The following is a 16904-nucleotide window of genomic DNA, read 5'->3' as shown; positions in this document are numbered from 1 at the left end:
TGGTTAGATTGGTCTCAACTAGGTTCAGGGCCTTTTCAGTACTGGCCCCGACTTGGTGGAACACTCTGTCAAAAGACACTAGGGCCCTGCGGGACTTGACATCTTTCCACAGGGCCTGCAAGACAGAGCTGTTCCGCCTGGCCTTTGGCTTGGACTCAGTTTGACCCTTATGTTTCCCTCCCCTTATGGTTTTGATTTATGGGCTACTTTTAAAATGAGGCTGCATTTTAAATTGCATTTTAACCCATATTTTAATAAACTAGTTTTTGTTTGTTTCTTTGTTTCTTTCCCCCTATTATGTTTTATTGTAATTTTATTGGTGTTAGCCGCCCTGAGCCCAGCTCTGGCAGGGGAGAGTGGGGTATAAATAAAAATTTATTATTATTTATTATTATTTATTAAAGTGAGCAGCACACTAACAATGGGGTACCTTTGCATCTCATGGACCAGCTCCCCAACAAATCAAAGAGTTGATAAATCTATAAAGTGAAATGCTTTGATCTTGAGGATTTGTAACTCCTTACTTTGTTCTATCACTGCGACGGAGTGAGCTCCCGTTGCTTGGTCACTGTTCCTGCCAACCTAGCAGTTCGAAAGCTCATCAAAGTGCCAGGAGATAAATAGGTACCACTCCGGCGGGAAGGTAAACGGCGTTTCCGTGCGCTGCTCTGGTTTACCAGAAGCGGCTTAGTCCTGCTGGGGGTTGGCCAAGGATTTGAGAATGGTTTGGGTGCGATATACTCTGAACAAAAAGCCAAGTTAATTGTAAATAATGTGGTAACTGAGGAACTCAGGATAGAAAAAGGAACACGACAGGGATGCCCAATTTCCCCATTGCTTTTTATTTCAGTTCTGGAGGTGTTGCTGAATATGATTAGAAATGACCAGCAGGTTAAAGGTGTACAGGTCGGAGATAAACATTAAAAGTTAAGGGCATTTGCAGATGACTTAGTATTGACTCTACAAGAGCCTGACACTAGTACGAAAAGGGTGTTGGAGATAATCCAACAATTTGGCCAGGTAGCTGGATTTAAACTGAACAAACAAAAAACTAAAGTCTTAGAAAAAAATTTAACAGCCGCGGAGAAGGAGAAATTTCAAGAAGAGACAGGATTGACACTGGTTAAGAAGGTGAAATACCTAGGGGTTTATTTGACATCAAAAATTTTGAACTTGTATAAGGACAATTATGAAAAATGCTGGTCAGAAATTAAAAAAGATCTAGAAATATGGTCAAATTTGAAATTGTCAATGTTAGGCCGAATTGCAGTGATTAAGATGAATGTATTGCCTAGAATGTTATTTTTGTTTCAAGCCTTGCAGATTCTGGACAAGATGGATTGTTTCAAGAGGTGGCAGAAAGATATTTCGAAATTTGTCTGGCAGGGCAAAAAGCCCAGAATTAAATTTAAAATACTGACAGATGCTAAAGAAAGAGGGGGATTTGCCCTGCCGGACTTAAAATTGTACTATGAAGCAGCAGCGTTTTGCTGGCTGAAAGAGTGGATGCTCCTCGAGAACACAGACATTTTGGATTTGGAAGGTTTTAATAATGCATTTGGTTGGCACGCATATTTATGGTATGATAAAATTAAGCTGCATAGGGCCTTTAAAAACCATATTGTTAGAAAAGCATTGTTTAATGTTTGGATAAGATATAAAGATCTGTTGGAAAACAAAACCCCTAGATGGGTGTCTCCTGTGGAGGCTAAGGCAGTGAAGAAACTCAATATGGAGGTCGGATGGCCGAAGTATTGGGAAATCTTGGAACAAGAGGGAGATAAACTGAAATTACAAAGTCATGAGAAAATGAAACATAAAGTACAAAATTGGTTTCAATATCATCAAATAATGGAGTTTTTTAAACAGGATAGGAAAATTGGCTTTCAGGTGGAAAAATCAAAATTAGAGACTGAATTGTTAGAACCCAATACTAAGAATTTATCAAGAATGTATAACTTGCTGCTGAAATGGAATACACAAGATGAAACAGTTAAATCGGCTATGATTAAGTGGGCACAGGACATTGGTCATAACATTATGTCTGCTGACTGGGAGTGGTTGTGGAACACCGGTATTAAATTCACGGCATGTAATGCCTTAAAGGAAAACATTATGAAAATGACTTACAGGTGGTACATGACCCCAGTCAAGCTAGCAAAGATTTATCATTTGCCTGATAACAAATGTTGGAAATGTAAAGAGACTGAAGGTACTTTTTATCACCTTTGGTGGACATGCCCGAAGATTAAGGCTTTCTGGGAAATGATATATAATGAAATGAAAAAGGTACTTAAATGTACTTTTCTTAAAAAACCAGAGGCCTTTCTCTTGGGCATTGTCGGCCAATTGGTGTCAAAGAAGGACAGAACTTTCTTTATGTATGCTACAACAGCAGCAAGGATACTCATCGCAAAGTATTGGATGACACAAGACCTACCTACTCTGGAAGAATGGCAGATGAAAGTGATGGACTATATGACATTGGCTGAGATGACTGGCAGAATCCGCGATCAGGGAAAAGAGACAGCGGAAGAAGAATGGAGAAAATTTAAAAGCTATCTTAAGGACTACTATAAACTTGATGAATGTTAGAATGTCGAGGTTTTCAGGGGAAAAAAGGGATACAGTGATATAAGATCAGATTATAGAAAAGATTAAGATGACAGAGGTTGGAAAGGAATATCTAGAAGTTGCTAAAAAATTATGGACATTGGGATGCAGAAAGGGGGGGTATGGGGGAGTCCCGGAAAAGAGGTTTATGAAAAAATGTTAAGAAACTATACGTGTTTGTATGTCATTTTAGGTGTTTGTTTGTCTTTAAAAAATCTGTAAAATCAATAAAAATTTTATAAAAAAAAAAAAACAACCCCCCCCAAAAAAAGAAGAAGAAGCGGCTTAGTCCTGCTGGCCACATGACCCGGAAGCTGTATGCCGGCTCCCTCGGCCAGTAAAGCAAGATGAGCGCTGCAACCCCAGTCACGACTGGACCTAATGGTCATGGGTCCCTTTACCTTTACCATTACCTTTACTTTGTTCTGTGTGGATGAGATAATGTGTGTTATACTTGAGGTTGCAAAGCACAGCACCTGCTCTCCTATCCACTTAAATCTCCCTTTGTGTAGAGATTTCCAAAAGGGATACATGACAAATCTGAAGAAACCTGAATTGCGTAGGCTGTTTATGTTGGCCAGATTTAACATGTTTCCCTCGGTGGTAGTGAGAGGAAGATACTTAGCTATCCCAGAATCAGAGCGTCTCTGTAAATGCAGAAAACAGGAACCCGATACACTAGAGCATATATTCTGTTCCTGTGATTTTGGCAGTCACGCCAGAAAACAATTATCTGAGGCCCTAAAATTGAATAGACAGAGTTTTACACAACCAACTGTTCAGGACCTGCTGGCGGACAGCGATGACCAAATTACTTTAATAGCGGCTGAATTTTTAAATGCTGTCCATGAAGAGAGAATGGGCCATGATAAAGAGACTTGGTGGTTTTTAATGGTAGGTGATGTTGCTGTGTTGTATTATATTATCTATGTACATCGAGTTATTTCCTGGAGTTAAGAATAGGTCTGGGATAAATTGTGTTCGCTGAGCCCGAATTTTATACAGTCTGTATATGTTGTCTGTTTGTTAATGTGTGGTGTGCTATGCCTAATAAAGGATTTTGAATTGAATTGAAATAATGTGTGTGTTTTTTCTGTTAGAAAGAAAGAGAACGCCTTGCCTCCTGACCGATGGATAGAGGAAACTCAGCCTAGCAATTGTGTGTTTTGTGTTTTCTGTCTCTAGAAGCAGATGCAGCCTTCATCTGACCCCAGGCTCAGCCTCCTTTGCACCTGCCTTCTTCTGATATGGCAGCTCTCCTTTGGCTTCGCAATGAAAATAAAAAAAGCAGAAAACCCCTACGGTCCCAATGGTAAGGTAACATTTCATCTCGGAGGTGGTTGATGTCTCCTTAGAGAAAGAGCAGCTTCTGGCAACATTAGAAAGCCAAGTGTAGATCCATTGGCATTTTTGCCCAGTCTCTCGTGTGCCATTTTGGGTTAAAGCATTAATTCCAACAATTCCAGCTAGTCTTGAATGATGCGTATTGTGTTTCATCAGTTTCCGAGGGTAAACTGGTTTAGTAGTATTTATTTCCTAGTAGTTTTTATTATTGGTTGAAATAAGATTATCTATTGCTGTTAGTCTCCTTAGCTTCCCCTGGCTGGAAACTAGGTAGGTAAATAATTTAATACAATACAATGAAAATATTATATGTCATATTGGACACCAAGAAAGTGGTGAACCCCGTGACCTGGGATGTCTTTGAGGCCGTTCAATTTCCCTTTGACTTTTATGGCACCCCAAAGATACTGTATTTTTAGGTGTATAAGATGAGCTGGTGGTGCTGTGGGTTAAACCACAGAGCCTAGGACTTGCCGATCAGAAGGTTGGAGGTTTGAATCCCCGCGACGGGGTGAGCTCCCATTGCTCGGTCCCTGCTCCTGCCCACCTAGCAGTTCACAAGCACCTCAAAGTGCAAGTAGATAAATTGGTACCGCTCCGGCGGGAAGATAAACAGCATTTCCATGCGCTGCTCTGGTTCGTCAGAAGTGGCTTAGTCATGCTGGCCACATGACCCGGAAGCTGTACGCGGCTCCCTCTGCCAATAAAGTGAGCTGAGCGCCGCAACCCCAGAGTCGGTCACGACTAGACCTAATGGTCAGGGGTCCTTTTACCTTTATTGACCCAAAAATGAGGTTCAAAATTTAGGCTCGTCTTATACACGGGTAGTGCTGAGGGGGGAATCCTGAAAATCGCTCACCCGCTGGAACACAGCACACAACCACTCACATCTTAGCTGCCTGATTGCCACCATTAGCCCTCCTGCTTGCTGCTGTGGCAGCCAATAGACAGCTGCCCTTGTCACAGCAAGCGGGAGCATGATTGGCGGCCACTGGCCACGGTGCAGAAACCACCTATCAGCTCCCTTATTGCTGCCAGCGGCCACCAATCACGCTCCTGCTTCCTACGACAAGGTCAGCTGTCTACTAGGTGCCACAGTGGCAAGCAGGAGAGCTAATGGCGGCTGTAGTGGTTGGGAGCTACTCGTGCGTAATCCTGCTCCGTTTGAGCATCAGATTGCCTGGTTAAACCCTCCGGACTGCGCAGCCCATATTTGCGTGGCTGCCCTTAGTCACTTGTAAAATCTGTCTGTGGGCGTTTCTTAAAGCGTTGCCAACATAAGAGTTGTTTGACGCCCAATCGTCTCCTCCTCTCACTGCGCAGGAGTCTCCTGCGCAGGGTGGGCGTGGGCAGCGGGGTGCCTGGGCTCTCCTCACTAACTTCCAATGAAGAGTCCTGGAGCCCATGCACCTCCCTGTCCCGTTGCTCTCCTGGATCCCTGGTGTTACACTCATTCTCTTCCCCTTCTACCCGGCTGCGTCTCCCTCTAGTGCTTGGACCTTCCCCTGCAGAATCAGAGACCCTCTCCTTCTCCCGTGCCTCTGATGGCAGTTCCCTGACATCCACCTCCCTCCCAGGGCCCCCTTCACTCCCCCTCCGACCAGGGGGCTCTATTGCAGCCTCTTCTCTGGTCGGCGAGCCAAGGAAACCCCGGAAAGAGCTGTCCTCCTCATCTGTGGGTGTGAACACCTCTTCCCACCTGCTAAGGTTCCCACCCAAGGAATGACTCTCCCAATCCGATTCTTCTTCAGATTCTGAAAACCCTTCAAAACTCTCTTCCTCCTCTATGGTGCCGAACTGTTCTTCCCAGAATCACCCTAAGGGCTTGGGTTTATCTGGGAACCGTCGGTGGAACACTTCCACCATATGCTCGTCGTCAACTGCCTCTGCTGGCACCCACGTGTTTTCCGACCAGGGCTCTCCTTCCCACGCCACCAAGTACTGCACCTGCCACCCTTGCCACCTTGAATCCACTATCTCTGCGGCCGAGCTCTGGTGTTCCCTCTCTTCTACCTGTGGTTGTGGCAAGACTTCTACCTCCCGCCCCTCGAATTCCCGCCCCTCTCTGTGTGGTGAGAGCAAGGACCTGTGGAACACGGGATGTATTTTCATGTTGTTGGGCAAGCTGAGCTTGAACGCCACTGGGTTTATCTGTTGTATAACTTCAAAAGGACCCAGTCTTCTGGGCTGCAACTTCTTGCACCCTCCCTTAAAAGGTAACCCTTGAGTGGACAACCACACACGATCCCCCACCCTAATGGTTTCCCCTTCTCTCCGGTGTTTATCTGCTTGCTTCTTGTAACTGGCCTTGGCCCTATCTAGGTACATCTTGAGCTGTTGATGTAACGCTTCCATTTCTTCCACAAACTGCTCAGCTGCAGGCACACTCCAGCTCTGTTCCTCATTGCCCGGGAATGCCCTGGGATGACACCCATAATTGGCCAAGAAGGGGCTCATACCGGTGGACACATGTTCAGCATTATTGTACGCAAATTCTGCTAGCGCTAGTTTCTCTACCCAATCATTCTGCCTTTCGCTAACGTAGCAGCGTAAGTATTGCTGGAGTACACTGTTTGCCCTTTCCGCCTGCCCATTGGTTTCTGGGTGTCTCGCTGTCGAGAAGCTGACCTCGACTTGCAGTAGGCTCATGAGCTTCCTCCAGAACCGGGAAGTAAATTGTTTTCCACGGTCAGATAAAACCCTCAAGGGGGCGCCATGCAGCCTGAAAATGTGTTCTACAAACAACCGTGCCGTTTCTTCCGCCGTCACCGCATGGGAGCAGGCGATAAAGTGGCACATTTTGGTTAGCAAGTCGACTACTACCATCACTGCTGTTTTTCCCCTCGATTTGGGCAAATCCGTCATGAAATCAATTGACACCACCTCCCAGGGTTTGTTTGGCGTGGGTAAGGGTTCCAGCAAACCTGCTGGCATCGTGCGTTCCCCTTTGGCCCTCTGGCAGCGGTCACACCCTCTTACATATTCGCGTACATCCTCCCTCACCCGTGGCCACCAAAATTGTCGGGTCACCAGCATCATGATTTTGTGTTGCCCAAAATGCCCCGCTGTGGGGGTGTCATGTAGTTGCTTGAGTACCCTTCTTCTTAGAGCCTCCCCCGGTACGTACATCGCCCCCCTGTAGTACAACACCCCTTCCTTCTCTTCAAACCCCTCTGGTGCTCCCCTCCCCTCTTGGAGTTCCCTGATTTTGGTCTGGGCGAATTCATCGTCCCTAGTAAGTCCTGCCAGTTCTCTCGTGCCCACTAGAGTACCCCTACACACCCCTCGGTCCTCAGGTATGACGTGGCGGGTCTCCGGCGGCCCCTCTCCTTCGAAGTACTCTTGTTTCCATGAGAGAGCGCCTGCTCTCACGTTTTGCTCGCCGGGCACATACTGGATTTCGAAGGAAAACTTGGAAAACTCCTGCGCCCAGCGAATCTGTCTCTGGTTGAGCACCCGTGCTGTCCGCCAATATTCCAAGTTCTTGTGATCTGTGCAGACCTGGATCTTATGCTGCGCCCCTATCAGCAGATGGCGCCACCGACGAAAGGCGGCGTAAATTGCTAGCAGTTCTCGGTCGTACACGGTGTAGTTTTGTTCCGATTTGCTCAGCTTCCTCGAGAAAAAGGCGCACGGTTTCCATTCTTGCTGGTTCAGTCCTGGCTGCAACAGAACCGCCCTGATGGCTCGGTCTGACGCATCCGTCTCTACCCTCATTGGTTTCTCCAAATCCACATGTAGTAATTGTTCCTCCGACGCGAATGCCTTCTTCAATCTTTCAAAGGATTGCTGGGCTTCCTCCGTCCACACAAACTTTCTTTTACTACTGAGACAGTCCGTGATTGGGGCCGTCAAGTGTGCAAAGTTCCTGATGAACTTCCTGTAGAAATTGCCAAAACCTAGGAACCTCTGCACATCCTTTCGTGTCTTTGGGGTCTTCCACTCCAATACTGCTTGCACCTTGCTGGGGTCCATAGCTAAGCCTTTGTCAGATAACTTGTACCCCAGGAACTCCACCTCTCGGGCATGAAACTGACATTTCTCTAGCTTGACCCACAACTGGTGTTTCTGCAAACGTTGTAGCACTTCCCTGACATCTTTCACATGTTGCTCCTCATTTTCTGAATAAATCAAGATGTCGTCCAGAAATGCCACACAGTTCTTGTAAAGCAGAGACCCCAAAACGTGGTGCATGAATGCTTGAAAACAGGCGGAGCCTGACTGTAATCCGAAAGGCATAACGAGATATTCAAAAGCCCCCAGGGGTGTGAACATGGTGGTCTTCCATTCATCCCCCTCTCTCATCCGGATTAAGTTGTAAGCCCCCCTCAGATCTAGCTTGGTGAAAATCTTTCCTTTCCTCACTCTCGTCAAAATGTCATCAATTCTGGACATTGGGAAAGTTACAGGTTCTGACACCAAATTTACCCCCCGAAAGTCCACAACCAGTCTCGGTTTATCAGTGTCCTTTTTGTCCACAAAAAATACTGGACTGCCCCCCACTGCCTTTGACTCTCTTATAAACCCTCTCTTTAGGTTCTTGTCGATAAAGTCCCGTAACTCCTTCATCTCTCTGTCTGACATGGCATACAGCTTACCCACCGGCAGCTGCGCCCCAGGGAGCAAATTGATCTGGCAATCGAACGGCCTGTGGGGTGGCAGTCTATCCACCTCCTTTTCACTAAAAACCTCCTTCAGATCAGCATATTGTGGTGGCACCTTCCCTTTCCCCTCCACTGCAGTGCTTGCCACTCTGGCTATGCTCATCCTTGGCGTTTCCCCTCCTAGGCAGTGCTGCAGGCAGTAGTCAGACCCAAAGCTGACAGTCCTCTGATGCCACGCCACCACCGGATCATGTTGCGCTAACCAGCTCATCCCTAATATTATTGGGGGACCCGCTAATGAGGCAACGTGGAAGGCTATTGTCTCTGAGTGCTTAGACACTCTCATTCTCATCGGTGGGGTCTGGTGGGTAACTCCCCCCCCCGATCAGCTCCCTCCCATCAATGGTGGTGACTTGCAGCGGTGCATCCAGAGGTAGCAGGTGAAGCTGATGCTCTAAGGTAAAGTCCCTGCTAAAGAAATTGCATGAGCTTCCTGAGTCCAGCATACCTTGTACCTTCACCGGGTGCCCATTTGGGAGTTAAAGCACCACCTCAATGGCAATTGCTGCTCTGGGAGAATCTGGTTTGGGCACATTCATTGGTTGTTGGCTCGGCTGCTGTGCCCGCTGATTGGCAGCCAAGCATTTCCGTTTCCCTGCTCCGGAGTCTGGGGTTCCTCCTCCTCGCCCCCCACGGCCCCCACCATTCCTTGCCAGGCCTTTCTTTGTGGGCAGACTCTGGCAAAATGTCCTGGCCTTTGGCAAAGGAAACATTTCTTGGTCGTTTTAACATCCTTTCCCTCCCTTTTGCGACTCTCGCTGGCATTTGAAACTTCCTGGGTGCGCGCACCGCCTATTTCCATTGGCTCCGCCGGTGGGGAAGGCTGCCTAGGAATTCTAGGAATGCGGTAGTCATGACAACGCTGCTCTCTCCCTTCCCGCCTCTCTTGAGCCCGCGCTTCCTGTCTTACTCCAATCGCAAGGGCTGCCTTGCTCAGCTGGTCCATAGACTGTTGTCGGGGAGCGCGCGAAAGCTCATCTTTGACCGTTGGTGACAACCCCTCCTCAAATAGCATTTGTATGGGTTCCGAGTCCAGCTGCCACCCCAGACGATGAACAATCATGGCAAAACGTGACCAATAGTCTCTAACTGACCCTTCTCCCTGCTTGCAGCTTAGCAGTTCCCGTTTGGTCACACTCTGTTACCCATCGCTACTGAACATAGCATCCATCGCCTGAAAGAATTTCGATAGATCCTCCATGGCGTCATTCTGCGTCGCCATAAGCGGTCGAATCCACTCTCTCGCCCCGTCCTGCAAGTGCCCCACAATATAGGCAACTTTGGCTGCGTCATTTTCAAAATCATTTTTCTGCAGCTTCAAGGCATATTTTATTTCTGTTCTAAACGCCCCATACTCTTGAGGCTTTCCCCCAAACTTGTGCACCAGTCCCGGTACCTTCCTTGCTATGGGGGTGGGTTTCCCCTGAGCATCCAGTGACCGTCGTTCGTCCAGCCTCGCTGTCAGGATGGCTATGTGCTCTTCCAAATCGCGGTTTCTCTCCTCCAGCGATTGCCCTCCAGCCGCCCCTCCCGTGGCTCCTGCTCCTCCGGTCTTACTCATGATGCCCCCTTCTGCTTGTTGCGCACGAGCAACTTTCAGGGACAGACAGATTGCTGTAGTGGTTGGGAGTTACTCGTGCGTAATCCTGCTCCGTTTGAGCATCGGATTGCCTGGTTAAACCCTCCGGACTGCGCAGCCCATATTTGCGTGGCTGCCCTTAGTCACTTGTAGAATCTGTCTGTGGGCGTTTCTTAAAGCGTTGCCAACATAAGAGTTGTTTGACGCCCAATCGTTTCCGCCTCTCACTGCGCAGGAGTCTCCTGCGCAGGGTGGGCGTGTGCAGCGGGGTGCTTGGGCTCTCCTCCCCCCGCCCAAAACAATCAGGTGGCCAATGCCGAAAATTGCTCACCTGCCAGAACGAAGTGTTTTTAAGTGGCGATTAGCCACTTGATTGTTGGGGAGAAGATGCCAAAAATCTCTCACTCCTCAGAACCAAGTGTGAGCCCAAGATAATAAGCAGCAATTGTAAGCAACACGAGTGGTTGTGTGCTGTGTTCTGGTGGGTGGGCGATTTTTGGCATTTCCCCCAAATAAACCTCCCCAAAAGCTCAATCCCCTCTTTTTTCTCAATTTTCAGGCCCCCAAAAGAGGGGGGGGTCTTATAGATGGAAAAATACAGGTATTTTATTTCCACTGTTTCCTGTGCTGACATGACCATGTTGAATGCTAATGTTCTCCTTCTCCATTACCTCAAGGCTGCCTCTGGGGCTGGACCAGAATAAAGGGAAGCTGCTATCGAATCTTTTCCGACCCTTTGAGGTGGCATGAGGCAATGGTAAGAGGGGCCTCTAGGTGCTTTGAGTGGGTCCAGAAAAAGCAAGGGCACAAAACACAAGATATTCTTGAGAGTCTCTGCAGAAGACATGTTATGAATCTCAATCCCATGGCCATGTTTTTTATCCCAGGAGGCCATCTTTTGCATCTCAAGAGCTGATGAGATGTCATTTATGGATATGAAGTGAAGTTTTCCTTCACTAGGCCTTGGGCAACCAGCTCAGTTTATCAGTTTATCTTTCTTCTCAGATTCAGATGAGGCTGAGGAAGCTCAGGACCATTGCCTGGAACCACTAGGGGGCTGGATGAAGGCCACTGAAACTCAATCCTGGAAAGGTTCTGTGGGATAGTGATTGGATAGATACGCTCTTCATAGGCTGGAAGTAGGCAGGCCTTCTTTAAGATGGCTTGAGATGGTGGGCTCAACATCCCAGAAAAGACCCATTGGCCCCAAAGGCTGGAGTACTTACTCAGGTTTCAAGAAGGCTCCAACATGTTCTGCTTTCAAATGAGCCTCCAGGGACAGGTAGGTTCATAAATGTTGCCCATTTGTTGGGAATTGCATGGAGAACCCAAAGTACGTTAGAGAGAGTCAGAACAGCTTATGCAATAAGGGATGAGGCAAGCAAGATCCACAACAGCCACTGAACACACATTTGAAGAACATGGCATTCCCCCAAGAGTCCAGGGAGCTGTAGGTTGCTGTCCTCAGGGCTACAGTTCCCATGGTCCTTGGGTATAAGCTACATGTTTATTAAAGGTGCTTGAAATGTGTGGTGTGGGAGTCATTGAAGCCCACCAGGAAAATAACAGCTGTGTGAGCACCCTGAGGGATGCCATTTGATGCACCAGGTAGTTGGCTTGCTCAGCTCTGACCTCAAGGCTGCCTTGTCTAAATAAATAGGAATGATGTTCCTGCTATGGTAGGGCACATCCCTGGCATTCTCCTACCATGTCCTGATTAGCCAAGCTCATCCGAATAGAATGGGTATTTTGCCAGGTACTGTTCCTCCTTCCGGGAAGGAATATATTAACAGATCAACACAGCTACCTGCACTTTTTCATCCTTTCAAGGCAAGGCTTTCAGTTCTCCTTGGGGACAGGTTGGCTGTTGTCTCCAGCTTCTGCACAAACATAAAATGACCACTACACCACCGGACATTGCCCAAGCATGCTGCATGATGGATCTGGCAGCCTTAAAAGTGCACATGCCATTCATTAGATGGGCATTGTAATGGGAATTGGGGGTTGCTCGTGCGTAAGTTGCCGCCACTCTCGGTGAGGTTGCCTGGATAAACCTTTCCCTGGCTGGACAGTCCTGATTCCGCGTCTGTCTCAGTCACTGGCAGAATCCGTCAGTGGGCGTTTCCTGAACTTCTTCCAACATAAAAGTTCCTTGACGGATAGTCTCTGCCTAGCCTCCCTGCGCGGAAGTCTTCTGCGCAGGGTGGGTGTGGGCAGTGGAGGACCAATGCTCTCCCCGCTGGTCTCTGGCGAAGAGTCCTGGAGCCATCCCTCCGAAACCCGCCTCTGCCCCCTTTCTCCCTGGTGTAACGCTGATTTCCTTCCCCGGTCACTGAGTCCCCTCTTTTCCTGCTGGGACCTTCTCCGGCATCACTCGGGAGCCCTTCCTCCCTCCTGACTGCAATGGCAGTTCCCTGACAGGTATGATGGGGGGAAATTTGGCTTTGAAGCACATCTTAATGAGAGCAACTCGATTTGGCATGTCCTGAAATAACACACATCAAAACAGAGGCATCATTTGAAATTTGGTTCTCCCTAAAAATATTTTGAACAAACATACATACACTTCACACGACATGCAGTGTACGTGAGTAAGATAAGCAAGTTAGGAGGTATGCACGCACAGATACCACAGAATTTTGAGGGGCCCAGGGCACATCCTTAAAGATTTGTGGGGCTCTTGGCCCCCTGCCCAGCAGTTGGCGCCACTGTATTAGAGGAAATCGTGGGTAAAGTGTATTCTTGAAAATAACACCCAAAGCTGCAGTATATGAGGTGAAATTGCAAACAAATGTTTTAATACTGGGGCAATGTCCACTCAAATACTGCTCAGTTCTCCCGAGAACTTTTCTTTTTATAAACAAAATCACAAACTGAAAGTGGAGAATCTGAGCAAGACACAAATGGGGATATTGCACCGTGCTGGATCTCAGTTGACCGAACAAAGCTTGCATTTCAATCAGTCACATTTCCAGAGCTGGATTTCCACGTATTGCGACTGCACTATTCAACCTTGAGCCTGACTTTGAGGAGAATTCAAAGTTAAGTGTAGCTGCATAAAACTCATTCTTTTTTCCACCTCTCAGAAAACCTGCCGTATATTTGACCCGACTTCTGAGCTTGCCTCTATCCATGACATGGAAGAACTGCGTTCAGTGTCTGACATGCTTCAAATTGCACAGGTACTACGTGTCTGGATTGGATTGTCAGGCAAGGATCAGGTGAGTCTCCAAGGCCTTCTCCTCCTCCCCCGTCAGCACTGTTGGAGTAAATGAATTCATTGGGAAGATAGTAAATGAATTCATTGGGAAGATTCTTCTATGGGGCTTCCCCAGCTGATGAAATGCTACGAGAAGGTTTTCTGGACTCAACATACTGGAGGCCAATACAGTCATGGTGGGCTCCCGGCTGATGTCTTGCAACTCAAATAATGTTGTCTGTGGTTCTTTTGTGTGGAATCATCAAGGAGTGTGCTGTGTCTTGGAAGTGTCTCCTTGTGATCTGTTCTTTCTAAAGAACATCCCACCTCTCTTGTCCCTACAGGATGGAAATTGGAAGTGGACAGATGGCTCTGTTGCCAAGTTCCTACCGTGGCCTAAGGGAAAACCTATGACTAGAGACAACAAATGTGGCTTCTTGTTTCTTGCAGACGGTAAGGAGTTCGCTCTCAGGGCTGGTACTTTGGAGCTGCCATGCTCAAAGCAATGTGGGTTGCAGTATTTTCTTGATTTCTACTGCGGGTGTGCAATGAGCTCCTTGCCTGCTCTTTGGCCAAGAAGTTGTGAGTGAAGGACTTCCTTTAGAGCCCTTTCATCTGTTTGGTAGAGATATTTCCAAGTTGCCTTGCAATAATCTAGCCTTCCCAAGCATAGCTGTCAACTTTTCCCTTTTCTTGGGAGGAATCCTATTCGGAAAAAGGGAATTTCCCCTAAAAAAGGTAAACGTTGACAGCTGTGTTCCCAAGGTGGCTCAGACTGACAGGGAACACCATCCTAATCCCCTTTGCTTTCCACTCAAGGTCCTCCCCATAGATGCCACCACCCGCATTGGCCATTTAGTATTGGATAGGTGGCTGGGTTTCTTCTGAATGGGAGAAGAAGAAAGGACATTCTTTGCAGGCACCATGGGGTGTGGGGGTGCATGTGTTTTGAGGGTGTGGGGGTCCCAGCAGCAGCAGCATGCCACGGAGCCCCTGATGTCACTCTGCCTAACCTCATTTCTCTTTTCCTTTCCAGTTTTTTTGAGATTTAGAGCTGAGGATTGCCGATATGAAGAATCCTATATTTGTGAACATGAGCCAGCATCTGCATCCTCCTGACCTGTTCGCTCTCCCTGGCTGACCCCATCAAATCTCAGAAGCTTCCATCCAACGCTGTCTTTCTACCTGCGCCTTTTTCAGAATATGAAAACGTCAGAGGTGCCCTTCTGCCCCATTCCAGTGGCCCAGCTATTCCAACGTCCTGCTCTCACAGTAGCCTGCAATAGATCTAATTGAATCCTGCAAGTAGCAAGAGCCCCCTTCCCTGGGAGCCCAGGATGAAGAAACCTGGGGTTCACCAACGTCAGGAGGACAACAGCCTCCCCTTCCCTAATAGATGCCTCAGCCCATTGTGAATTTAAACACATGCCCCTGAAACAAGAACCAATTACTTTCCGTTATTACTTCCTGCCCCTCCCAGCTGACTGGTGTCCAATATCCTGATTAAGATTGCATTTAGGACATTCAACTGGTCTCTTTTACTGTGCAAAGAACCAATGCACTTTTATGGCAGTGTCTTCTAGAGCCCTGGGAAGGGTGGAGCCTTAATGAAAGCAATCCCTCTGCAGAGAAAAAATGACTGTTTGCAGGTGCGGCTTGAATCCAAACCACACCTGCAAAAAGACAAAGTGGGACTTGCAACCAGCCCCCTTGCAGCTGTGCTCTCAGCGCAAACCAGCTGCTTGTTGCTGAAAGGGTGTCTCCAAAGGGGCTTCAGTCCAGCACTAATTAGATGAGAGAAAGACACCCCCCCCCCCCTGGCAGCAGTAGGACGTTCCCAATGGGGTTTGCTCTTAGCACTGATCAGTGGTGAACTGTCCCCATTCCTGCTTGCAAAGGATTAATTAGGAGCTCATTCAGCTCCCAGTTGTCCCTTTGTCCCCACCTAATGTTACACAGAACCATAAAATTGTGGAAGTGGAAGGGACCCTGAGGGTCATCTAGGCCAACCCCCTGGAATGCCGGAATCACAACGAAAACATCCCTGGCAGGCTGTCATCCCACCTCTGCTTTCAAACCTGCAAGGAAGGAGAATTCCCCACCTTCTGAGGGCGTCCATTCCACTGTCAAATAGCTCTTACACTCAGAAAGTTCTTCCTTGTGTTTATCTGGAATCTCCTTTCTTTTAACTTGAATCCATTGAGGATGTAGTTGGGAGGGGAACAGCCTTGCAGGTGCCCCATCCCTCGTATAATATATATAAGATGATGGGGACTGATGGCAACAGATTTTGAGATGCCAAGAATTCTACTGGACAATGAGCAGAAGAAGGAACCTCCTTCACTGCAGATCCCTGACCTTTTCATCATTCTGATGGGGAAGCATAATTTTTAAAATATGTACATGCCTCTACACATATGTTGCAGAAGTAAATACTCATATATTGCATCAGCCTCAGTGGCTTCTCTTGTATAGTTTCATTGCTTTATTGTTTGGTGCCCAGCCACGCTTCCCCTTCTTGCCTCTGCAGCTTCTGTTTACGCAGTGTGGCTTTAGAGCAGTCGTAAAGCAATTAGCAGAATTACACAGCGCCTGTGTGTCGAAAGGGCAGTAAATCAGTCCAGACGGTTCTTCTGTCCTAATATCTCTTTATTGGAAACAAATAGCGTATTTACAATCCACAATCAGCCATCCGTATTAAGCTGCATCGTCTCTGCCTCCTCTCTCTCGCTGAACTGAATGCTTTCGATTCCCACTCAGCTCACAGCATTCCAAGCTGCTTTAGTCAAGTCCTGGCTTACTTCCCTTGTAAGCCTGTCCCTTCAGGCTCGAGGCATAGAAGGTTAACCCTTCACTACACCCAACAGCTTCTCTGTCATTTGTGCATCCACTTCAAAGTGCTGGCTAAGACCTTTGACACGTTGGCAATATGGTGCCTTGAGGGCAATCAACTCCTCTATAAGCTTTGATATTGAGATGGAGGCATCCCAGGGAGTCTTCCCTTCAGTTATCCCCAAAACCCTCCAAACAAGACGCATGGCAAAAAGTGGCTAATCTGGAGTTCTGCGTCAGATTCCCAGCTATTTTCTGTGTCAGAAGTGGTGAGGAAACACACAAATTTACAGTACCAAAGAAAGCAGAGGCCTATATCCAAGCATTAATGGGAAATAGTCTCCAGGTGGGGCTAGCAATTGAGCACAAGAAGATTTTTATTTTTCATAACAACACACAAGTTCAATATGCAGACTGTAAGAGATGATTGGAATAAGGAACTGGAACTTTCATTATTACCCAGACATTGGGGAAATGTATTAGCTCCAATACCTAAGGTGTTATTAGATTTTAAATTAGGACTAATACAACAGAAAATAATATTTAGTGTTTATTGGACCCCTTTATGGTTGCATTAAAAGGGGTTGGCTAAGATAGCTCATTGTTGTAGATGTGGCAAGGACAAAGAAAAGATTGGAAATTTTGGAAGAGATAAAGGAAAAGGAAAAAGATT

The 16904-nt window shown here is 47.3% G+C and overlaps 1 long non-coding RNA gene and 1 pseudogene across 2 annotated transcripts in view; both read left to right on the top strand.

Moving 5' to 3' along the window:
- Nucleotides 1-16904, top strand: part of LOC310687077 — a 78547-nt gene that overhangs the window by 43644 nt on the left and 17999 nt on the right. The window lies entirely within an intron of this gene.
- Nucleotides 422-14894, top strand: LOC310688139 (ovocleidin-17-like; annotated as a pseudogene). Its single transcript, XR_014530111.1, has 6 exons — nucleotides 422-426; nucleotides 3714-3925; nucleotides 10878-10957; nucleotides 13287-13421; nucleotides 13744-13852; nucleotides 14436-14894. The product of XR_014530111.1 is annotated as an ovocleidin-17-like (transcript).

The sequence above is a fragment of the Podarcis liolepis genome, assembly GCF_965112155.1.
Source record: "Podarcis liolepis genome assembly, chromosome: 10".
Classification (NCBI taxonomy): Eukaryota; Metazoa; Chordata; class Lepidosauria; order Squamata; family Lacertidae; genus Podarcis; species Podarcis liolepis.
This window is presented reverse-complemented; position numbering and strand designations above follow the sequence as displayed.